Consider the following 25,565-nt stretch of genomic DNA (forward strand, 5'->3'; position numbering starts at 1 on the left):
GGTGTAAACACTTAACTCCTGAATACTCTCAGTGATGAGCTCTACATCACTATGCCAATCTTTTCCACCTGTGTGGGAGTGACCTGCAGAATGAGGGGCCTTTGCAGCCCCAGAGGAAGGAAATTAAGGCCTCAGTCCTGCAAACTGTTTCACATAGACAGACACCAGTACCTTTATAATCAGGGCCTAATTGATTCAGTCTGTAAAAGGACTGGCTAAAAACAAAATCATTTTCATGGGCACTTGGCAATAACTGGAAGCTATCAGCTTCTCTATCCCAGTTTATCAACAGCACTGAAATATTCTTCTATAGTTAGAAAAATGGTTAGTTATGTTACATTAGTGAATGCATCATAAATTGGCAGTGACCATTAGTCTTCATTTAGTGGCTGTACAGTAGCCTGTGTCAAAGAGTTTATGTTCTCAGTCTACATCATCAATACTGAGGCTACAGTTGGCACCCTTATCTGCAATCTCAGCCACAGAGAAGCCAGTGACTGAATGCACATGGAGACTAATTATTCCTTAGTCTATCAGTGATCTATTCAGAACATGTTTTGAGTACATTGATGCAGTGGTGTGAGGAAACCCGACCCTTTACTATACCTGTTCTGTGTACAGGCAGACTCCTCAAATAGGACAAAATCTGCAGGACTGTCTAGAAGTTGCCTCTGACAATGGAATAAATAATTTGGCTGTTTAATAAAGAAATATGGTCCATGTGTTGTGTGCCAGATTTTGTTTGGGTTTTTTCCCAGTCTCAAGCAGACATTTTGGAATTTATTTTGCTTGGCATTGGGATACTTTGGCAGAGAAATGACAAGACAGGCAGTAATTCTTCAAAGGATAGAAATATTTATTTATTTTTATTTAGCACCTTTTATGCTCCAAGTATATTAATGCTTTTCAAGGTGATGAGTTATATACTGGTAACTTTTATGTCAGTTATATACTGGTGAACGAGTCCCTTTCCAAGAGCACTGACATTTCCAATCCTTCTCATTTTCTACTGTTGTTTATTGAGTATGGCATTACACTAATAAAGAGCAAGACACAGTTGTCTTCAGTAAGTTGAATCTGTGTAAGTCTCTTTTTCAGACAGACTACAAAAGTCTTATTACACAAACCATTATGCACAATGAAATTTCCATGTAAGCTTTGGGGGCAAATCCAGAGAGCCACACAGTGGTCCAATTTTTGAGGCACACAAAGCATTGCTGTTCATGGTGGGCCAGAGATTCAGCTGATGTAAATCACCATAGCTCCATTGACTTCAACAGAGTTGTGTTCATTTACATCAGATGAGGATCTTGCCAAGTGGCAGTGAAATGTTATCCTTTATTAAAGATACATTTGCTTTTCTAGGAAAATTGAATCCTCCTGAAATACATACAGTACTGTATCTGAGATGTGCACATTTTAGGGTCCAGATTCTCAGCGGGTGTAAATTGGCATAGCTCCATTGAAGTCAGTTGAACAATGCCAGTTTGCAACAGCTGAGGATCAGCCCCTAAATCTTCCAGTTAGTTCTCTATAAGCTTAAGGAACAAATCTAGCTTATACAACATACTTTTGTTAACTCAGAGTTTACACTGTAAAGGCTCGATCTTTCATTTTTCACACATCCCAATCTTTTGTTGGTGTTAATGGCTGTTTTGGGTGCAGGACTGGTGCCTAGGGGCCAGATTTTTAGAGGTATTTTGAGGCCTAAAGATGCAGCTAGGCGCCTAGTGGGATTTTCAAAAGCACCCAGGGACCTAACTCCAATTGAAATCAAGCAGAATTAGGCACCTAGACACTTTTGAAATCCCATTAGGCACCTTGATGCACCTTTAGGTGCCTAAATACCTTTAAATATTGCATACAGATGTGGTCTCCTCATCTCAAAAAAGATATACTGGCATTAGAAAAGGTTCAGAGAAGGGCAACTAAAATGATTAGGGGATTGGAACGGGTCCCATATGAGGAGAGATTAAAGAGGCTAGGACTTTTCAGCTTGGAAAAGAGGAGACTAAGGGGGGATATGATAGAGGTATATAAAATCATGAGTGGTGTGGAGAAAGTGAATAAGGAAAAGTTATTTACTTGTTCCCATAATATAAGAACTAGGGGCCACCAAATGAAATGAATGGGCAGCAGGTTTAAAACAAATAAAAGGAAGAGTCATCCTGTGGAACTCCTTGCCTGAGGAGGTTGTGAAGGCTAGGGCTATAACAGGGTTTAAAAGAGAACTGGATAAATTCTTGGAGGTTAAGTCCATTAATGGCTATTAGCCAGGATGGTTAAGGAATGGTGTCCCTAGCCTCAGCCTCTGCTTGTCAGAGGGTGAAGATGGATGGCAGGAGATCACTTGATCATTACCTGTTAGGTTCACTCCCTCTGGGGCACCTGGCATTGGCCACTGTTGGAAGACAGGATACTGGGCTGGATGGACCTTTGGTCTGACCCAGTACGGCCATTCTTATGTTCTTATGTAAAAATCTGACCCTAACTGATCATTTCCCTGTGCAGGGTCACTTAGAATAGTAATCTCTGAGCTGCCAGTGTTCCACTTGTAACTCCTTATAAGGGTGCTCTTAGCCCTTCTTTTGAAGGAGCAGTATGGTGAAAAGGGGAAGAGGCACAGGAGCTGCAGGATGCTCAGCATCTTCAAATCAGCCGCCTTACATAGGTGCCTAAATATGGATTCAGAGGCTTAACTATAGGCACCTATTTGTGAGAGCTTGGCCTAAAGCTTCATTGCTGATTATAAAGCGTGTCTGAAGACTTGCTTGTTGCTGTCAGCTTGGATTCACCCCCCGCCCCCAAAAGCAGGCAAAAGTCAAATAGAGTTTCCTAATCAAAAATAAAAGGCTTTGAAAGAAACCCCTTTAAGTATGGTTACTGTTCAAAAGCAATAAATCCATGACACTGACTAGCATTTTGGAGGTCTGAGAGAGCCCTGTAATAGCCTGTGTTCAGTCCTGAATGGCCATACCACCATTAAAGTAATGGTATTCTACATATCGAATATATATATATATATATATATATATTCTTTGCACGGATGAGGAAGTGGACCATATCTTACAAAAGGTGAAATCTCAAGTTAGTTATTTACTGATGCTTCTTTCTACAGGAGTGTTATTTATACTATAATAATTTTCAGAAAATTGTTCATACTGTAGCAAGTTTAATATTTATTAAGTGATGGTACTGAAATATATATATAGGACCATAGCCTTGAATGCTTGTTTAAATAATGTTGATTTTTATTGTAGCCTTTTTCATTGCTGCTGGGAACTATAATTTTATTCATTACAGGGAACCAGTGTCACATATTGGGAACTATGAGTGAAATTCTGTCTCCACTGAACTAAATGGCATAATGCCCAGTGATTTTAAGGGGGCCAAGTTTATACTCTATCAACCTGGAAGGAATTTACAGGTGAAGAGAATGGAAATAAACAACATAAGGGGAACTGGAATTCCATACTAAAGAGAGATTTAAAAAAATAAATCCTAGCTACTCTTCTTCAGCTATCCCTCGATGCGAGGATGATGTCTGCCAAGGGGGTTCATTGGTGGCTTTTAAAGTCGCTGAGGAGCCCAATTCGTGCCCTGCAGATTTCCCCACAGATGTGACAGGTGTAATCTTGGAGGAGACATAGGTGTTGGCTGGATTGCTGTGCCCTTTCTTTCCTCCTTTGTCGTTTCTCTGTCTCATGAGCATGTCTGTTCTCCTCAAAGTGAGCTGTGCCTTGGTCCATGGTGTGGGGCCACTGTGTTCTGTTGCGTGCCAAGTCCTCCCAGTTTGTTGGGTTGATGCCTCCCTTTTTAAGGTGTACTTTCAGTATGTCTTTGAAGTGCTTCTGCTGCCCTACACGAGCCCTTCTTCTCTGACTTAAAGGTGTTCCATTGCTGAGTGTTGTGGAATAGACATGATAGTGTCTTCAGAGACCGTGGATTCACTGTTTAGTAGGCTCTCAAAGTGCTCCTTCCAGTGTTGTTTAATGGCTGCATTGTCCTTGAGGAGGGTGGAGCCATCCAGGGAACATAAAGAAGTTGGGCCTTTGGAGCTTGAACCATATAGAGCTTTTGTTGCTTGAAAGAAGCTTCTCAAGTCATCCTGGTCTACAAAACCCTGGCTCTCAGATGGACCGCAACCTTGTCATGGTGGAGAGGCTTGTGTGAGCTAAAGACCCTCAGAGCTACATCGTTCAGAGCTTTCATACTCCTGGTAGGGGGCAAGCAGGTCTGAGGCAAGGCTCCTGACTAACTGCATTCCAAACTTCACAAGACCCCAATGGTCGATTGGGCGCATATAGAGGGACCTAGCTACCAAACCAACAGGAACTGCAGGACCATGGGATTATTCCTAGTCAAAGCCAAAAACTGGGCCCCAAAATCCAATACAGTATGAATAAATATATTAATCCCCATGCTTGGACATAACACAATATATCTAATAGATATTCCATTCCAGTGCTGCTAACAATATGGGATTTAATTGGAAAAATCAATATTAAACCAAACAGCTGTACTGGGGAAAAGAGAAATAAAATGCACTGAAGTATGGATAGCTATGTGCTGAGCTGGAAGAGAAATAAATGTCCAGAAAACTATAGCTAAAAAAGGGAGCTTTGTGTGGCCAAAAAGACAAGAATACATATGTTGTATCAAATCTTCAAAACTTTCACAAACAATCAACTGTTCCATCTTAGTGACATGTCTTAGCTGTGTCTCCTAATCTAGGCATCTCCCTAAATGCCAAAAGTATAAAATGTGTTTCCATTTAGGAGCTGAGTCCAATATGTATCAGTGGAACGAAAGACAATTGAGATACTTGACAAATTTACACAGAATAATGTATTCTGAGAGAAATGGTGATTATTATGGTATTCACTCTGCCCATTTTGTTGTGAAGGTTCTTTAGTGAAGTTAATACAGGGCTTGTGCTTATGAGTTTTTAAATTTTAAAAATTTATATTTATGTTAATTTTCAAAGTAAAAAACAAACTAACACAATCATGGAGCTGCCAGGGTTACTCTTTGGTAGGTGGTGAACAAATCAATCTTGTATTCAGTGTGAGATAACACACATGTTGAGAAATACCTCACTCCACAAGTTGTCCCATTTAGTTTCATTGGGCTATTCATAGTGTAAGCCAATATTCAGTGTGCGTAAGGGTCACAATCTTGCCCATAATGCTAGAAAAATTCAATTCAAGTTTTCATTATTTGTTTTTGGGTTTGCATATTAATATGGGACAGATTTTCATATCCACTCATTCATTCCTTATCAGATAGAACAAATATCTAGAGTGTTCTGAGTGGAAACAAATAAACAACCCCCCACCCCAATTCAAATAAATACTGGTTTATCCAGTCAGGCAAGACTTTTAACTTTGTGATTCAATCTGATTTAGTTTTGAGGCACTCTTTCAGTTGTTGGCTCTGGAATGGCTGAAAACATATGGTATGATAAAGTTACTGTATATTCTAGTAGCTCACATGGGTCTAATTTAATCTTATATCAGTGGAAAATGTACATGTCTTTCAGTGCCAATTGAAAATATAAAATCTTTAACCTTTCTTGGCAATGGAAATAAAAGGAGGACAAAGGGATTGTGCACAAAAATCTCATCAAAAGATGTAATCATGCTGCTATTAAAAAATAAACTTGATTGACATTTTATTCACCTTTGCCACTTCCCACATGGTCAGTGCACGGAGATTCCTCCGAGCCAGCCAAGGCTGGTACTGAGCACTAGACCTTTTCAGAAAAATCAACAGTTCATAAAGAGAACTGGTGCAGGGGGACTGTGAATATCATTGAAACTCCATTCTAAAACCAAAAGCAAACCAAGATCATTCCCAAAACTTCCTTCAACCAAGTGGGAAGAACCAGGGTAAAGGTCTCATCCTGGACTATTGAAGTAAACTGGAGTTTTGCCATTTATTTCAGTGGAAGTAAGATCAGGACCTATGTTGGCAGTGTAACATGCTGTGACAGCAAACTTAAAAACAAAATGCGGCCTATACTCTACTGAATGCAGTAGGAAGCCAGCTATTGCTCAGCTCTGTCCATGCATTAATAGGGAAAAAAAAACATGACCGAGAAGTTGTTTTCTTCAAAGAATGGCCTCTCTTTAGCAACTGGGTCCCTACTATGTGCTATATTTAATTATTAATTTCTTTCTAATTTTCCTTAACATTTGGATTTGTGTCTATTTTGTTATATAGCTGGATATTAGCTGTAAAGATCTACTTCTTTAAAACAAATAACCTAAATACTCTCAACGTAAATAGGAAACTAAAAACAACAAGTAAATAGAATCTCCAAGCACAATGAAGAAAAAATGCTGGCAGGCAGATAGCCAAGAAAAGGTGCAAGAAGTAATCTAAAAAGGTAAAACAAAGTGATCCAATATACCACATTACAGAGCAAGCTAGACATGTCCCTGCCCCCAAGAGTTTACAGACTAAAGGCAAGACAGACAAGCAGGAAAATTCCACCAGATCTTCTCTCTGTTGGCTGAGAGCAAAACACATTCATGGCATTGGAACTTGGGGTCTCTCTCTCACTCCCTTGCTCCTTCTCTCTCTTTTTCCCATTCTGTGTGTGTATAGATTAAGGATGCTTATGTGTTCTTAGACCTGTGAAAACAAATTGCACTATTTTAAACAAGAATGCATAGTTCTTCAGGGTATTGACTGTGCCTCTGTCATTCTAACCCTAGTGATGAAGCAGTGGAAAGGTGGTGCCATCCCCAATGGGATATCCCAGGGCTGCTCTCACTATGTTAGCACCCTCTTAGAATTGATCTTGCCTAATGATATATCTGAATTTCAGCTGATTTCTCCCACCAGGCCAATGGTTTGGTCTGTTCATTACCCCAGCTCCCAAAACAAAATCCTTGTATCCAAGTCTCCAAGTATCTTATGTTTCTATAAAAGGGAGTGTCTTAAAGTCATGTGCATTGGGGCCAGAAATACCCACCTCAGCCAGGATTTCATTCTTTACTGAAAATATTTGAGTCAAGACACTTTAGTGATTGAAAAGGGGAAAGTGTCTTCTGGATGGAGGGTCAATAGAACAAGGTCCCCTTCATCCATGGATACTATTTTTTGTCTCATTTTCTAGGTTTAGCTTCCTCTGTCCCTCCCCCACATCTCTTATTTTTCCTTCCCTCACTCACTAGAGGTCTGTCTGTTACCAAAACTCCTGAATTTAACAAATTTTGAACCCTGAACCTGGATTTGCTTTTAAAATTTCTCCACTGGCTCCAGCTCTATAAAGACCCCGGTTCTAGCCCCCTGCCCATCCTTTTTTGAGCTGTCGGACATCTGAATGCAGATTTGAATTCTACTCCTTGGCCCAATTGCTAAGCTCAGGATCAGAGTGGCCTTCTAACTTCTCCTTTCTCCTACACATACAGATTGTGAGTTCGGAGAGCTGGAGAATGGACAGTCAACTCAAGAAACCTCCTGTATGTCTCTCCCTGCCTCTTCCTCACCTAATGAAAGAATATGTGCTTTACTCATAGTCCCCATTTCCCTGCTCTGTAACTATCTGTGGATCAACAGTGATAGAGCTGGGGAAGAAGTTGCCGGCTACCCCCTGCTTGGCTTAGGGCAGGGACTGGTGTAACAGAACATCCTGGTGAGATGAGGTCTTCAGCATTGTGACTGACACCCTATCTGCTCTGAAGAGCTTCTGATCAATGGTCACTTTGATTGACCTCACACAACTGTAGTCCCAGCCACACAACCTGCTCCCAACTGACAACAACAACCATGAAGCTCATTTTGTCCTAATTATTAATATTGTAGGTGGCCCAGGTAGTGATAACTATTGTTTAGGTTGTTCAACAGTATTTACACAGCATAATTTACATTAAAATACTTATACACTTGGATATCAGTCAATAAATAAACAATAAACCCACAGTCAGTATTCTGACTGTTCAAAGGATTGTGCAAACATTTGTCTTTGGATTCACTTGAGGGGATATTTGCATTCCTCACTCCCTTTTACTTTGAATTCTGAGTTGAAATTAAACCTCAAATCCTACGGATGCACAATCAAACCCACCAGATTTCAGCTGTAAGTATGCAAAGCTGTGAACTTCACATGATTTTGATGCAAAACCATAAATAGGTAATGGTTTTCTTGCATCTTGTCCCAGGCTTGATTCATGCAGTTTTCAAGACAGTTGGGTCTGAATTTGGACTATAAAGTGACTCAAAACATTTGCAAATTTACATGGTTTCCATTTCTGCTGCAAACAGTTCACTGACTAACCATTCTAAATATATCCATAATTGTAAGTTATGGATTCAAGCCAGGCAATTTGGATCTAGAACATAGGAACATAAGCATGGCTATACTGGGTCAGACCAAAGGTTCATCTAGTCCAGTATCATGTCCTCTGACATTGGCCAGTGCCAGATGCTTCAAAGTGAATAAACAGAACAGGGCAATCATCAAGTGATCCATCCCGTGTCATCCAGTCACAGCATCGAGCAGTCAGAGGTTTAGGGACACCCAGAGCAGAGGGTTGCATCCCTGATCATCTTGGCTAATAGCCATTCATGGACCTATCCTCCAGTGAATTTATCTAACTTTTTAAATCCAGTTATAGTTTTGGCCTTTGCAAAATCCCCTGGCAACTAGTTCCACAGGTTGACTGTTATATCCAAGAGTATCAGTTTCCTAATGTATCTGAGATTTTTTTAACATCCCAACATTTGAGGGCATTTAGATCTGGACTCTTGGTTAAGCCTAGTATAAAGAGAAAGGTCATTTGCAAAATTCAGATCTAGACTCAAATTTTGAACACCAAAACTTCAAGGGTGATTGAATGTAGAGTTTTAGGGTGAAATCCTGGCCCCATTGAAGAGAGTGGCAAAACTCCCATTGACTTCAATGGGGTCAGGATTTCACGCTTGGATTTGGGCCCAACTTTAACAACTATACGCAGGATTTTGTGGGAAAAGATATACCAGTATAGAATATTTGGCATATTATTTTAGGATACTCTGTCATAACCTCTAGTTTTGATACATTTCTTGGGGGATTATTTTTTCCCCTTGGATTGATTTTAACTCAAAGCTTTTGAACACTGCTGAAGGAACAGTAATGAAAAAGAGATACTGGGGCTCTGGAATCATTTGATTTGCCATGATCCTGGCATTAGACATTGTTGCCTGTGTAATGGCAATAACCTTTTACATTGCACAATACATTTTGAAAAGAGGGAGTTTAAAAATCACCACATTTGGGAGGTAAACCTCAACTTTAAATAAAAAAGAAACTAACAAAATATTCACTTCACTGCATATGATCCAAACCTTCAATTCTTGCTCATCCCTTACTTGGTCAAAACTCTGATTTAAGTCAGTCAGAGTTTTGGCTGATCAAGGATTTCAGGACTTGCTCCTATATTTATTGCTTTCTCAGCTCCAAATCATTAAAATGTTGAACTGACCTAATCTCTGAAAAGTTCACTCATGATGTTTGCTCCTTTTCTATCAATATTCTGTTGCTGTGCTTACTTGGAATGTGACACTTTCTCCGGGGATCTGGCCTTTGTAATATGCCAGTTATATCAGTCACAGAAGGATACTTACACCTGACATCAGCTTATAGTTCATGCAGTGACACATTTAGAAGATTAGCTGTCAAGCTTTTTTGTGCCTGAGTGATATCGCTTTTTCCTTTGGTAGGGGAACACTAAAAAAAGGTGTTTGTTTTTAATAGCTGAATTAAATATACTTCATCAGCTAAATGATAACAGTGTGTTGACATAGGTTTATGGAGCAGTACAGAAGACAATCTAGTTTTCATGTCACTGAAAACTGACAAGTGTATTTTGATGGGCTAAATTTTTACTTTTTTAGGTTATTTTTAAAAAAGATCCAACCCATTCTTAGATCAACTAACTTTAATCTGTTTTGAAAGGTCACATTCAGAAACCATTCTGCCAGTTTCAAACTTCTCACCAATGTATACATTTCCCACAAGGGCAAGGTTCAGAGGTTGGGGTTAAGATTAGATGGCACAGAGCAAGAGCAAGGTTTACTGCTTGTTAATTTAACATGCACAGAGCACAAAGGTTTACAGTGTTCTGTATCACTTCGTTGTTTTGATTTGTATTTCACATAATTGTGGTGCTGTTTTTTCCCCATCCATGTTGTTACACTACATGTTTAAGTCATATGCATAACTCCCATTGATGTCAAGAGCAGTGTATGCACTGAATTGGGACATGCAAGAATTTATCAAGCCTAGGAAGGGTTTTTAAAGAGTTCAAGACAGAGGTTGGGATCTTATGCAGGTAACCTTCCTGTTGGTTGACTAGCTCCAGACACCCCTCCCTGCACTTTTCCCATCTCTTTTGCCCACAGTCTTTGTCCTGTTGGTTTTCCTGTTTGACCTCTTTTTATTGTCTCATTTTTCCAGGTTTCTTTCTATCCCATCCTTAGTCTGTTATAGAGTTTAACTTCTAATATAGGGCTATCTTATCGTAATGTTGTGGCAGACACTAGCAAGAGGTCAGTTTCTCTTTCATGGGGTGAGATTCTGTTACCTTTACTCAAACTTAATAGTACCTTACTCCATCAGAGGTTCACTTGAAGTCAATGGCACTACTCATGGAAAATGATGCTCCTAAACCAGAGTAAGGGTATCAGAACCATCGAAATTAGGTGTACTCTAGTGTCAGCGACAGATACAGGATCATATGATGCAGAATGACTGCCTTTCTAATTCTTTCTATTTCATGAACATTTTTTCATAGACAGAACAAGGAGTCATGGTCTCAAGTTGCAGTGAGGGAGGTTTAGGTTGGATATTAGGAAAAACTTTTTCATTAGGAGGGTGGTGAAGCACTGGAATGGGTTACCTAGGGAGGTGGTGGAATCTCCTTCCTTAGATGTTTTTAAGGTCAGGCTTGACAAAGCCCTGGCTGGGATGATTTAGTTGGGGATTGGTCCTGCTTTGAGCAGGGGGTTGGACTAGATGACCTCCTGAGGTCCCTTCCAACCCTGATATTCTATGATTCTATAATTCTATGAATGCTCCCTTACAGCCTTTCCCCCTATCTCTTCACACATAATGATAAAACCTACCATGTCTAACAAAGGGGGAACCAGACCTGAAGCTATAATATCTCAGATCCAGATGCTCTCTGGATTACCAGTAGGTCAATGAATACCTGCTGGGAATCCCACTTATAGCAACAAAAAGCAAAGGGTCAGTGTTTTGATGTATGGCTTGTTAAGGCCTAGAGCTACTGAACTGGTTCATAACAAGACCCAGTGTTGCAAATTACAGATCTACCCTGAAGTAAGATGCTCTATTTTTTCATGTCTGTGATTCTATTGTGGTCTTATTAGAAAACCTAAGGACATGCTACAGCATCAGAGCAAATCTTTAAGAGGGCCTGCTCTCAGTCAGATTCCATTAGGCTGCTGCAGAATTGAATTCCTCTGTTAAGCTGTGTGACAAAACGTGCCTGAGGACAGGCAGCAGATGAAGCAGTTACAATAGGATGAACACAAAAATATAAAGTGGTAGATCAGTCCTTTGTGGTTATTGATTATATTTAGGTTACTTTAGCATGGAGAGAAAGGGAAAAAACAAAAACTAAGCTAGAGATAACCTTGTTCAGCATGTGTAGTCTTTCCATGGGCTGGAGAGTTATTTCTAGGCGCTTGATTTTTCTCATATTGTAGACCACTGTCTGCCTTGTTAAATCTTGAACAGTAAATCAAAGAGCTGAAGATTATATCATATTTTAGCAATCCCGTTTAGTTGTGCATGTCTGAGAGGGATTTCCTTTATGTTTCATGTGATCAGCATGCAAATTAGAGTGCTTCCCACAAAAATCACTCTGTAAACAGGATATATCTTCTGTAAACAGATTTTATGCTGTAATTCACTACAAATACCACCAGCATTAATAAACAGCTAATTTCCATTCTGTTCCTCTCATATCTACTTCCTGTTCTAGAACAACAGGAAAAATGCCTACCCTTTTGCCCCAGAATAACAAGAGTTCACATATGACACTAAGTCAGATGCAGTGTATTAATAATAAACCTATCAAAACACAGTTATCTGAATTCCTCTGTCTTGTAACTGCATTGTAGTTCACGAGATAAAAGCGATAAATTTGGCCCAGTAAATGTACTTAATACAAAAGTTGGGTAAAATTTGTTGTGCAAATCACAAAGGAGTGGGAACTTGTCAGTTTTTGTGTGCCATCAGGCTCCCTGACGTCCCAGTAATTCTGCATTTGCCTTGTAATGAAATAGTTAGCAAATTGTAAATATCACTGATAAGCCAACAAGCTTTCTGTAGGCAACATGGTTAGCTTCAGATTCTAACAAATTCCTGAAATGCGCCAACCTTCAAGGATGGATGGAAAACTGCCATTCATAACCCAGACATACAGTTAATGTAACACATGCTCTAAAACAGGCTAGTGTAGTTTGAGGTAGCAGTTTCATTACTTCATTTAGTGTCTTCTTTTCAGACAGTATAACAAAATCTCTTACTGATTTTCCCTTTTGAAAACACATGTTCTTGTCTGTAAAAAAACCTACATTGTCTTCCTTGACCAGGTGGACAATGTGATGCAATGCAGAGCTTTTTCCTCCTTTTAGATACTTAGACTGGTCTTGTTTTAGAATATTTCCTAATTCCCTGGAAAGAAGAAAATAAATTAATGTTTAGTCACTTTTCCTTGGAGATACAGAATCTTTCCTTCTTGAACATCACAGACAAATAGACTGTTTTCAGGACTGCTCTATCATTATTTCTGCACTCTGAGTATGTATTCTGTTCAGAGTGATGCATTGAAGTCTAAATGAAAACCATTTCCTTAGTTTCTTTCTAGCAGCTTTTCGTGAAGCATCATTGCGCAACTGTGCTATCCACAATTTTAATGATGACATTTCATTTTGAGAGGGCATGAGCTGAATCCCAATGAATAAATTCATGAAGTTTAACCTCTCCATGACCCCATTGCTACTGGCTTTTTGATCTAGTCCTACCCCAGCTCATTAACTGTCCTGACAAAAGCAGCTATAAAGATTCACATCTGATCTCACCGGTCCTTTAAAAAAAAAAATGGGGTGGAGGAGGGGGAAAAGCACCATCATGCTCAGTCTGCAAATGATCAGCTGTATTTTTGTAAGCAAATTACTTTTTACTGAAAATGACACATACCATCTAAACTGAATGAGGCTTCCTGGATTAGCAGCTATGATGACAGTATAATTATGCTCAGATCTAATTAATTTATTTAAAATGTATTGTGGATTGAGTCAAACTTATTAAGATGCAGACTGAAAGGCTATCTTGAAGATATTGAGTGAACCAATCTGTCACACTCAGTTTTCAGCAGTGCTTTCACAGTCAAGATTAACACATTGTTTAGTGTCCACTAATACAAAACCATCACTTTTCTCATCCCTTCATGCCTCCGCCAAGTGTGGACCACAGACCCAAACCATTTTTAAGATGGCACCTGTTTGGTATCCATGTTTATGTTGACATATCTTTGTGCAGCTAATTTCTTTGCCAAGTTATCCCTAATCGGGACTACTCAGAAGCTTATATTTGCCATTTAGGGCCTGAGCCACCACTCATTGAGTCTTGCCATTGAAATCAATAGCTTTTGGATCAGGCTAACACATATTATTTGAATCTGCACAATGCAGATGCACCGATAGACTGACTTCTCACCCACTACCATGCTTCCCATCCCTCTCAGTATGAGGTCATAGCTGTAGTGGTAGTACCTAGAGTGAGACCATTTTGTCGTATTTTGGTTTTGCTTGTTGTTCTTACAAGTTCAGTTGTCTCCTAAATACTGGAAGGTTATGCATTTCAATGCATCTAGAGCCTTCATTTTCATTTCAAATATGCTTTGGGTTTTTTCCCCTCAAACAGATCAACAAAATATTCCTTCAATTTTGAGGACCTTTTTTTGTACAGCATATATTCTACTGATAATCTTTAAGTATAGTATCTATAGGATAGTCATTTATCTCACTAAATACATTTTTTATAATATATCATTATTTTAGTTATGTACAATTGCTATATTAATTTGAGCTGTGAATAAACAGTTTCTCAGTTTAGTGGATAAACCAAAAAAATGAGAAAAATTTGTTTAGGTCAGCCTGTGAATGCCTGTTCTCATAATAATTGTCTAAATGTACTTGTAGATTTATTTTTAAATCAAAGCTATTTTAATAGGATGTCATTGTCTGACCCAGCCCTTTAATAAGCCATTCTGACAAGCTGATAGATACATTTAGAAGAGTTGTAAATTACATGATTTTCTCTTTTCATTTTACAAAGAAGAGCCTATGAAAGGCATACATAGTGTGTGTGAAGAGAAGAAAAAATTAGGGTAAGTGAGGTAAAGTAAGCATGATTTAAAATGCCACTAGAAAATCCAGGAATTACACTCTAGGCCAATCCTTTCCCTACTGAAATCAATAGCAAACTTCTCCCTAATTTCAGAGGGAACAGAATTAGACCCTTAATATCACTTATGTTTATGACTATTGCTTAATAGGTGTCATTGCCACATTACAATGTGTGATTTTTGTTTGCGTTTGTATGTGGTGACGTTTTGGGGCACATTGTGTCCAGTCTCTGTGCATGTGCACAAGCAGGGGTGAGAGCAAAATGAGAACCGTAGGGCCTCAATATAGCTGCTAAGCAGAATAGCAGTCAGATGGGACAAAGAATAAGAAAGGTTTGGGGAGTGTCTTGGTGCAAAGGGGAAGAAATGCTGCACCTTGTAACAGTGTGGATGCTGGACCATCCTGTCCTTAGGGTACCTGAAATTGCTGGAGGCCTGGGGTGAAATCGTGCCCCCAAAGAAGTCAATATTAAATTGCCATGGACTTCAACAGACCCAGGATTTCATCCTTGGTGCCCATTTCAAGCATCAGGGAAGGAGGGGGGCGGGATAGAAGGAAGCAGGAAAGATTAGCAAAAATGAGGTCAGGAGTCTTAAAGGAGGTGCCTGGCATTTCACAGTGCTGTTCTGTTTGTCCATAATTTGACTGACTTTTAAATAAAAAAATTAAGAGACTTTTAAATTGGCCACAATATTGCAATTTTCAAAGTGGCTATTAAGAATGGACCGTAATGACTTTTCTCAAGAATTTATACTTTAGAGCCAGCAACATATGCTGTTATAGTCTGATCCAATGTCCAAGACTCCCATTAACTTCTATGCACCTTGGATCATGTCCATAATGAAGAAGAGATGATTTAGGCTTGCTAGAATAGCCAGTAAAACAGGTTACTATTTTGTGATTTAGTATATCTCTGTATGTATCTATATCAAACTACACATTCATTCTGTTTTGTGAGCCCCGTTTTGATTATAAAATTGTCCTGTGCCTTCCCTGTTGTCTTTTTGCTTGCATCTTGGATTAGAATGATAAGAAGTATTGATTTGACAAAAGGCAAACAATGCAGGGCAACAAGGGTCGTCAACCTGGAAGGTCTCCTCTTCAAATACAAGCACCCTTGGACAATAACTTGGCTACCTCCCAGACTTTCAGGTAAGCTGGCAACCAAGCAGTGGATTACCTGACAAGGGATTTGAAGTGATTTAGGGTGGTCACCTGACAAAAGGGACTGCACGAAGGATCTGGGACCTCTAAAAGGACTGACCTAAGCTCAAAGGGCTCTCAGAAAGATGAGGATACTGGAGGGAGGTTTTTGTGTGCAGGTGGTTATTGTTTTTCTACAGATCCATATACATCTTTTGTTTTCTCTAGGAGTACAGTTTGTGTGTGGTTAGAAAATCTTTTGCAGAGTCTCTGTGTTACTTGTTTACACTGTCACATAATCCCCAAAGAGGCAGACAGTAAAGTAGAGGGTCTACAGCTTTGGTGTAACTCAGGGCAGGTATACCCTTAAAATGCTGCAGTGGCGCAGCTGCCTCTGTAACGTGTCAGTGAAGAAACTGAGCATCTCCCATCAGTGTAGTTAATCCACCTCTATGAGAAGCGGTAGCTACGTTGACAGAAGAAGCTCTCCCGTCAACATAGCACTGTCTACACCAGGGGTTACGTCGGTATAACTGCGTCGCTCAGGTTCGTGGATTTTTCACACCCCTGAGCAATGTAGGTATACCAATGTAAGTTTATAGTTTAGACCTGGCCTCAGGGAGCGTGAAGCAGCTATTGAGGAGGCTTAGGAGAGCAGGCACTAGTTTAGGGCCTAAGCCTCTGGACTGCAGGGTTTCCACTGCCAAGAGAGGTATCAGATACTGGGTCTGCAGCTGGAGCATGTGAGAGAGGGTCAGTATCTAAACTCTGTCCAGCTTCAGCAAGCCAAGAGCACATGCAGCCCAAGAGTTGGCTCCAGTACAGCAGCCTGGTGGTGTTCAGCAGGGGCAGCTCATCAGGCCTGTAACACCTCTGGATACCTCTGCACAGCTTGAGTAAGGAGACGCTTCCAACCTTGCCCCATTCCACCCTCTCCTCATCCACCTGTTCTGGGGAGATAGTGGGCTTGTACCTTTCCCAAAGTCCTTGTAGATGACATAGGGCTCTTTCCTATTACTCCTCTGCATAGGCATGTAGCCTCAGTTACAATCTATCCCTATGGTTTTTTTTAAACCTCAGCCTCCAGTGCCTCATTATTTGCCTTGAGCTTAACCAAATGAGACACAAGTGAACTTTAACTTCTAGTGCCTGGATTGCTCACAGAGTAGACTTCAGAAAAGCTTCAGACGTTTTCCCCAAGAGACCCTTCAGAAGACACATAGGCAGTGACCTCCTTATCAGTCTCTCTTTGTTGAGTATCCAAGTTCTGATCGGTTGATCAATGTTTTAAAATAAACCCAGGCAGAAAGCTTTGTCCAGATCTTCCAATTAGAGACCCATTTAAAATGTGGGTTTTTTAAAATGTATATTGCAGCTTTTCCGGAGACCCACATTTTTTTATTCATTCCCTCCATCTCAACAACTGTATAATTTAATGAAAAATCACTGATAGCGCAACTAGTGTTGGACCCTAGAGGCCTGATTCTCAGTAATTCCATGCTTGCATGTGGGTCAAGGATGGAGGATAGGGAATGGGGAGGGCAAAAGCAGCTTGAAGGCACCTTGGTGTTCTCCATATTCTGGGGAGATGCAGCTGCCTGCCCAATCCCCATTATAAGTTAGAACAACTTCAGGGTTCCTCTAGTTTCTGTCCTGCTTTCCTTGGTCTTCTATGAACCTTGGCCAGCACAGAAGAACCTTAAAGGACTGCACTATGACCATATTCCTGACACATATCCCAAATGACCCAAACTCACCTCATGACATCTTTAATTAGATATGGGCCTGAATTGTTACATTCAGATTGACTCTGGTTTGAGAAATAAATTTCTGAGTCTAGGGAGACAGCTGTATTATCTTCTTTTTCAGCTGAGCTCTCTACCAGCATTTTAATGTATATCATGGAAAATGATGAAGGTAGAAAAGAAGGGCTGGCTATGAAAACTGGATGTCTTGTACAAAGAATCTCAGGAACTGCTGAAAGGAAAGCATTGATGACAGCCACTTTAGTGAATGTGCAGGTAATGCACCTTACTGATCTATTGGCAATAAGAATTTTTCTGAGTGAAGGGATGATTGAGTGAAGTCTTTCTATATTGAAGTATTGTTTCCCATACAAACTTGAGAGGGTATTTTAAATCCCAGAGTAGCTGGGACTCCCTTTTATCCCTTCAACTTCTTTGGTACAATGTAATGAATTGTACAAGATGTAAGAAGAAGCCCTCAGCCTGAATAATTTGCCATTGGATACAATACATTTTTGTTGACTTGAGTGGGAATTACTGGCATGCAGTGACAGGAAAATCATTCCCCCCCCACCTTCTTATTCTGTTTGCATTAATTTTCTTCTTTCCCTCATGACTTTTGCATATAATTTTTGTTCTCTATACTTCTATGCTTCTTTTCTCCACTTTTTATGTCTATTCTATTTACCCTTTCCCTCTTTCTTTCTCTCTCCTTCGTTCCCTCTCTCAGTCTCTCACTACATCTGTTCTCATTGCTTTTCCTGTTGGATGGCTATCACTTTGAAATGTCACACGGAGCAGCTGTTTTCACTGTAATTTTCACAGTACAAGTGCATACCAAAGAGCAATCAGACTTGGAACACCAGACACCAGTGTCTGAAGAGAAGGGACCTTCTTGAACTTAAATTTCATTTATTTTCAGATAAAATACAATTGGATTGACATGTGCTAACAAAAGCACAAAAAGATTAAAAAGATCCAGTTTAGGGACCAGAATTTCACCATATGAGGTTAATGACAAAAGTCCCGTTGACCTCAGTGGAACCAGAATTCCACCCTTAATGCGCTAAACAATGGACATGTTTACAGAACTTTAATGGCATAACTGTGCCACTGAATTGAATGCATCTAACATCTAAATATTTTTTAATTTGATCTTTCCCTATTTTAGCTTGCACTCCTTCCCCCTTGTTGTTCAGATTAGTTGTGTTGAGTATCTGGTCACCATTAACCTTTTCAGTGAAGACTGAAGCAAAATAGGATTAAACACCTCAGCCTTCTTGATGTCATCAGTTATTAGTTCTCCTTCCCAGCTAAAAAGAAGACCTACACTTTCCTTTGTCTTTTGCTGCTAATGTATTTAAAGAACCTCTTCTTATAGCTTTTTATGTTCCTTGCTACCGTGATTCATTTTATGCTTTAGCCTTTCTGATTTTTCCCTACATGCTTGTACTATTCTTTTGTACTTCTTCTTAGCAATTCATCCTCCGTGTTTCAATTTTTTGTAGGATTCTTTTTTGATTTTCATGTCATTAAAAAGCTCTTGATGCAGGCATATTGGCCTCATACTATTCCTCCTATCTTCCCTTTGTCTTGGGATAGTTTCTAGTTGTGCCTTTAATAGTATCTCCTTGAGAAACTGCCACCTCTCCTGAAATCCTTTATACTTTAGATTTTCTTCCCAGAGGACCTTACCTACCATTTTCTGAGTTTGTTAAAGACTGCTTTTTTTGAAGTCCATTGTCCTTATTTTGCTGCTCTCACTTCTTTCTTTCCTTAGAATCATGAAATCTATCATTTCATGGTCACTTTCACCCACATTGCCTTCCTCCTTCAGATTTGCAACCAATTCCTGCCAGTTGGTCAGAATCAAGTTTAGAATGGCTGTCCCCCTGGTTATTTCCTCCACTTTCTAAAAGAAAAAGTTGTCCCCAGTACATTTCAAAAACTTACTGGAAATTTTGTGTTTTTCCATATTACTTGTCCAACAGATATCTTGGCAGTTAAAGTACCCTATTACTAGTAGGTCTTGTGATTTGGATATTTCTGTTATTTGTTCTAAAAATGCCTCATTCACTTCCTTTTCCTGATTTGGTGGTCTGTTATAGACCCCTACTGTGACAGGATTCCCAAGACTTTCAACAGGTCTGCCTCTCACCCATAGGCGCCAACTCCGTGGGTGCTCCGGGGCTGGAGCACCCACGGGGAAAAATTAGCAGGTGCTCCGCACCCACCGGCAGCCAACCTCCCCACTCCTTACCTCCTTCTCCCCCCTCCCCTGAGAGCACTACATCCCCGCTCCTACCCTTCCCTCCCAGTACTTCCCTAACAGCTGTTTGGCGGCACTTAGGACTTTCTGGGAGGCAGGGGGAGGAGCGGGGATGCGGCACGCTCAGGGGAGGAGGCGGAGAAGAGGCAGGGCAGGGGCGGGGACTTGGGGGAAGGGGGTGGGAAGGGGGTGGGGTTGGGATGGGAAAAGGCGAGGTGGGGCACGGGTCAGGGGGGGTCGAGCACACACCGGGCAAAGGTGAAGTTGGCGCCTATGCTCTCACCTCCTTCTGGACCTCAGAACAAGTGTATATATTCTTAATGAGCAGTACAACACCTCCTGCCTTTCTTTTGCCTGTCCTTCCTGAACAAGCTATACCCATCTATACTAATATTCCAGCCATGAGATTTATCCCATCAAATCAGTGATGCCAATTAAGTAAGAATTTAGCTTATGTACTAATACTTCCAGTTCTTTCTGTTGATTCTCCATATTCCTTGCATTTGTATATAGACATCTAAGATGTTGTGCAGATTCCCCCACTGATTTCCCTCTTGTGGCTTCTAACACCCTATTGTAATTTTCCATATCCCTGCCCCACCATCTAGCCTTCCTTTAAGGTTGCCTTTTTTATGCTTATCTATGGGCTTTTGTCATCTCCCCCCTTTGATCCTAGTATAAGGCTCCCCTCACCAAGTTGGCAAGTCAGTAAAAAGATGTTTATCCCATTCTTGGTCAGGTGGACTCCATCTCTTCTCACCAGTCCTCCTTCCTGGAACATCATCCCATGGTCAAGGAAGCCGAAGCCCACCCATTGACACCATCTGTGCAGCCATGCATTCATCTCCAGGATGTACATATCCCTGCCTGGCCCTTATCCTCAACCGGGAGCATGTTTTCAGGTGCTAAATGAATAGAAGACAAAAGAGCAGCCCACTAAACAGATCAGGAACAAGTGACCTTAAAAGCTTCCCCCCCCCCGCCCACTTATAATTTAAAGTGAATGTAGTGGTTGTGCAAAGTTGACAGTCCTGGAGGGCAAAGTCATCTATTCATCCACAGAAAAGAAACATCTCAGGCATCAGACAGGCCCATTTCTCATATTGACCTACCAATATGGCTTAGCTGTAGCAGGAAGGAAGCACCTCTAGAGATGAAAGTATTACTTTGAAAAGTGTGTGTCTAGCTGTGTTCCATTAGCGATGCACCTAAACCAATGTACATAGTCAGTTCTAATATTTGGGTTTGGTCCATTTAAGAAAGTGGAGATCAGCAATAATGTTCAAATTGGAACTGAACTTCCCCAACGTTTGAGGTTGTTTAGACCCTTGGTTTTGATTTAGATCCTTCTCTGCTTTTAATCAGTTATGCTAGCACTTCTGTTATGGGCTTCATTCCCTTCGAATATTGGTTTTACATCATTCTAGATCCATTAATTTGAATGGAGTTATTTCTGATGTATACCAGTGTAGCTTATAGGGGAATCAGACCTCAATTTACCTACAGCAAATGGAGCATATCATGCCATCAGTGTTCAAGTAGGACACCCTAGTGAAATCAGTGAATCAATAGGGAATTCTGCTTAAAAATTGATGGCACAATATGGTCTTCGAGAATTATTTATTACAAAACGACATCTTGCTAATGCTCAAACCATACTGTTTCAAGCTAAAGTGAATAGTCTCTTAACAGGGCTCAGCCTAGCAAATACTGTCACTTGCCTCTGCATAGAAAAGGCAGATGCTCAGTTAATGGGATAGCAGAGTTCATACACTACCCTATAATTAAGACACAAGAAAAAAGGAGGACTTAAAAGGGTTTCCCACTGTGTTGAATTCTGCAGATTATAACAGTTTCACACAGTAGTAAAAAGCTATTCCTACAGCTGTAAAATCTCCAGCAGAAGTAATGTGTAATATAGTTGGCCTTTTGTTCATTTTATATTCTGACTCCCAATCTTTTTTTGGAAATCAAATTAGGATGCTTACACCACTTGATCAGTTGCATTAAAAATATCTGGAAGAAACAGCTTTGTTGCTTCTGCAGTGTCTAATTTTGGATGCCTAATTAAAGCAAAACCATTTGCATTTTCTGATGCATGTGACTTGTGGTCTGCACAAATAAATCTCAAGTCCATGATTTAATTCCAATCTTAATTTTCTAGTGGCTCACTTTTCACGCCTTTTTAAATATCACCCCTCAAAATAATTTTTATATTGTCAGGCACATGCCGTCCCCCTTCCCCTCATAAATTATTTTGGCTGGGACGCCTCTTCTGTTCTCTCTGCTACTTCCCTTGCCAGCAGCCGCTTAGGCGTTCCCTGTAAGCTGCGTGCTTGGGCTGCCGCGCAGGAGAGATTTAAGTGCCACCCAGCTGATAGCAGAGCGCAGTGTATGTTCAGTCTTGCAGCTGCTCCAGGGACCCTCCTGCTGGCTGTGCTGGGGAGGGAGGAGGTAGCTGATGTCAGAGTGTCCCCCTCCCCCTGTACCCCATCTCCACAGAGCAGGGCAGAGGGGACAGCCTGGCTCAGGAGGACTCGAAGCTGCTGAGGTCTGAATGATGAGTGTCTGAGGCCTGGTCTACACTAGGCGTTTATGTCGAATTTAGCGCTGTTACATCGAATTAACCCTGCACCCGTCCACACCACGAAGCTATTTAGTTCGACATAGAGGTCTCTTAAATTTGACTTCTGTACTCCTCCCCAACGAGGGGAGTAGCGCTAAATTCGACATGGCCATATCGAATTAGGCTTGGTGTGGATGGAAATCGACGCTAATAGCTCCGGGAGCTATCCCACAGTGCACCACTCTGTTGACGCTCTGGACAGCAGTCCGAGCTCGGATGCTCTGACCAGCCACACAGGAAAAGCCCCGGGAAAATTTGAATTCCTTTTCCTGTCTGGGCAGTTTGAATCTCATTTCCTGTTTGGACATCGTGGCGAGCTCAGCAGCACTGGCAACGATGCAGAGCTCTCCAGCAGAGATGGCCGTGCAATCTCAGAATAGAAAGAGGGCCCCAGCATGGACTGATCGGGAAGTCTTGGATCTGATCGCTGTGTGGGGCGATGAGTCTGTGCTTTCCGAGCTGTGCTCCAAAAGACGGAATGCAAAGATCTACGAGAAGATCTCTAAAGCCATGGCAGAGAGAGGATACAGCCGGGATGCAACGCAGTGCCACGTGAAAATCAAGGAGCTGAGACAAGGCTACCAGAAGACCAAAGTGGCAAACGGATGCTCCGGATCCCAGCCACAGACATCCCGTTTCTACGAGGCACTGCATTCCATCCTAGGTGCGGCCGCCACCACTACCCCACCACTGACCGTGGACTCTGAGGATGGGATATTGTCAACGGCCGGTTCCTCGGACATGTTAGCGGACGGGGAAGATGAGGAAGGAGATGAGGAGAACGAGGCAGTCGACAGCGCTTACAACGCTGATTTCCCCGACAGCCAGGATCTCTTCATCACCCTTACAGAGATCCCCTACCAACCGTCCCCAGCCGTTAACCCGGACACAGAATCAGGGGAAGGATCATCCAGTAAGTGTTTTAAACATCTAAACATTTATTTTTAACAGAACAGGAATATTAACAATAACAACAATGGGTTTCTCATGATTAGTGTGCCCTAGGCGCTTAACGTTTCAGTCCTGGGCAGTGCAACTATTGAAAAAAAATCTAACAATGTCCGGTTTTGCATGATTGTTCTGCCCAAGCCGCTCTACTGTTTAGTCCCTGCCAGTGCAGCTACAGTAAAATGCGGTCTATATGTCCGGGGATAGAGCTGAAATCCTCAATGGACATCTCCACGAAGCTCTCCTGGAGGTAATTGGAAAGCCTTTGCATCAGGTTCCTGGGGAGAGCGGCCTTATTGGGTCCTCCGTAATAGCAGACATTTCCGCGCCAGGAGACAAGCAAGTACTCCGGGATCATTGCCCTGCAGAGCATGGCGGCATACGGCCCTAGTCTTTGCAGGTTCAGCTTCTCTGTACACAAACTGAAAAGTCACTGGTTACCCTGCTCACTCAGGAACCTAGCTTTCAAAGCCTCCCGGATGCACAGCGCGTCCCGCTGGGCTCTTCTAATCGCCCGGCTGTCTGGCTGGGCGTAATCAGAAGCCAGGCTACTTGCCTCAACCTCCCACCCCGCCATAAAGGTCTCCCCCTTGCTCTCACTGAGATTGTGGAGCACACAGCAAGCTGCAATAACAATGGGGATATTGGTTTCGCTGAGATCACAGCGAGTCAATAAGCTTCTCCATCTCCCCTTGAGACGGACAAAAGCACACTCCACCACCATTCTGCACTTGCTCAGCTGGTAGTTGAAGAGTTCTTTTCAGTGTCCAGGGCACCAGTATAGGGCTTCATGAGCCAGGGCATTAGCGGGTAGGCTGGGTCCCCGAGGATGACTATAGGCATCTCCACATCCCCAAGAGTTATTTTGTGGTCCGGGAAGTAAATACCTTCCTGCAGCCGTCTAAACAGACCTGAGTTCCTGAAAACACGAGCGTCATGAACCTTGCCCGGCCATCCGACGTTGATGTTTGTAAAACGTCCCCTATGGTCCACCAGTGCTTGCAGCACCATTGAAAAGTAGCCCTTTCGGTTGATATACTGGCTGGCCTGGTGGTCCGGTCCCAGGATAGGGATGTGAGTTCCATCTATAGCCCCACCGCAGTTTGGGAATCCCATCGCGGCGAAGCCATCTATGATGGCCTGCGCGTTTCCCAGAGTCACTACCTTTGAGAGCAGTACCTCAACGATTGCGTTGGCTACTTGCATCACAACAACCCCCACGGTAGATTTGCCCACGCCAAAGTGGTTCGCGACTGACCGGTAGCTGTCTGGCGTTGCAAGCTTCCAGAGGGCTATGGCCACTCGCTTCTGGACAGTCAGGGCTGCTCGCATCCGGGTGTCATTGCGCTTCAGGGCAGGGGACAGCAACTCACAAAGTTCAAGGAAAGTCCCCTTCCGCATGCGAAAGTTTCGCAGCCACTGGGATTCATCCCAGACCCGCAGCACTATGCGGTCCCACAGTCCGTGCTTGTTTCCCGCGCCCAGAATCGCCGTTCCACAACATCCACATGACCCATTGCCACCGTGATGTCCTCGGCGCTGGGTCCCGTGCTTTCTGACAGGTCTGTGCTACTCTCAGACTTCAGGCCCTCACCGCGGTGCCGTAGCCTCCTCACCTGATTTATCTGCATCTGCCTCTGGGAAAGGTGGATGATAAGCTGCGAGGCGTTGACAACGGCCACAACTGCAGCGATGGTCGCAGCGGGATCCATGCTCGCAGTGCTGTGGTGTCCGCGCTGTCACTGACCAGAAAAGTGCGCGAACTGATTTCCCACCGGCGCTTTCAGGGAGGGAGGGCGGGAGTGACGGTTGGATGACGACAGTTACCCAAAACCACCCTCGACACATTTTTTTCCCCAAAAGGCATTGGGGGCTCAACCCAGAATTCCAATGGGCAGCGGGGACTGCGGGAACTGTGGGATAGCTGCCCACAGTGCACCGCTTCCAATGTCGACGCTTGCCCCGTTAGTGTGGACTCACAAAGTCGAATTACTGTCCTTAGTGTGGACACACACGTTCGACTTTGCAATATCGATTCCACATATTCGATTTAAGTAAAATCGAACTACTCTCGTAGTGTAGACATACCCTGAGAAATTGAGTGCCTTTCTTAAAGAGACAGTGCACTGTTTCTGAGATTTTCCCAGCAGCCAGCTCACACAGTCTCTCTCTCCCTCTCTCTCTCTCTCTCTCTCTCACACACACACACACACACACACACACACACCCTCTCTCTCCCCCCCCTTCTCGCTCCCCCTCCGCCTTCCCTGTACCCCATCTCCGCAGAGCAGGGGAGGGTAGACAACAGTGCTCAGGACACAGCAGGAGAGCTTTCAGTAAGTGTCTTAAAGAGACAGAGCACTGCTTTCCCCAGCAACAAGCACACACACACACACACACACAC

Source organism: Emys orbicularis, chromosome 5 (assembly GCF_028017835.1).
Source record: "Emys orbicularis isolate rEmyOrb1 chromosome 5, rEmyOrb1.hap1, whole genome shotgun sequence".
Taxonomy (NCBI): Eukaryota; Metazoa; Chordata; order Testudines; family Emydidae; genus Emys; species Emys orbicularis.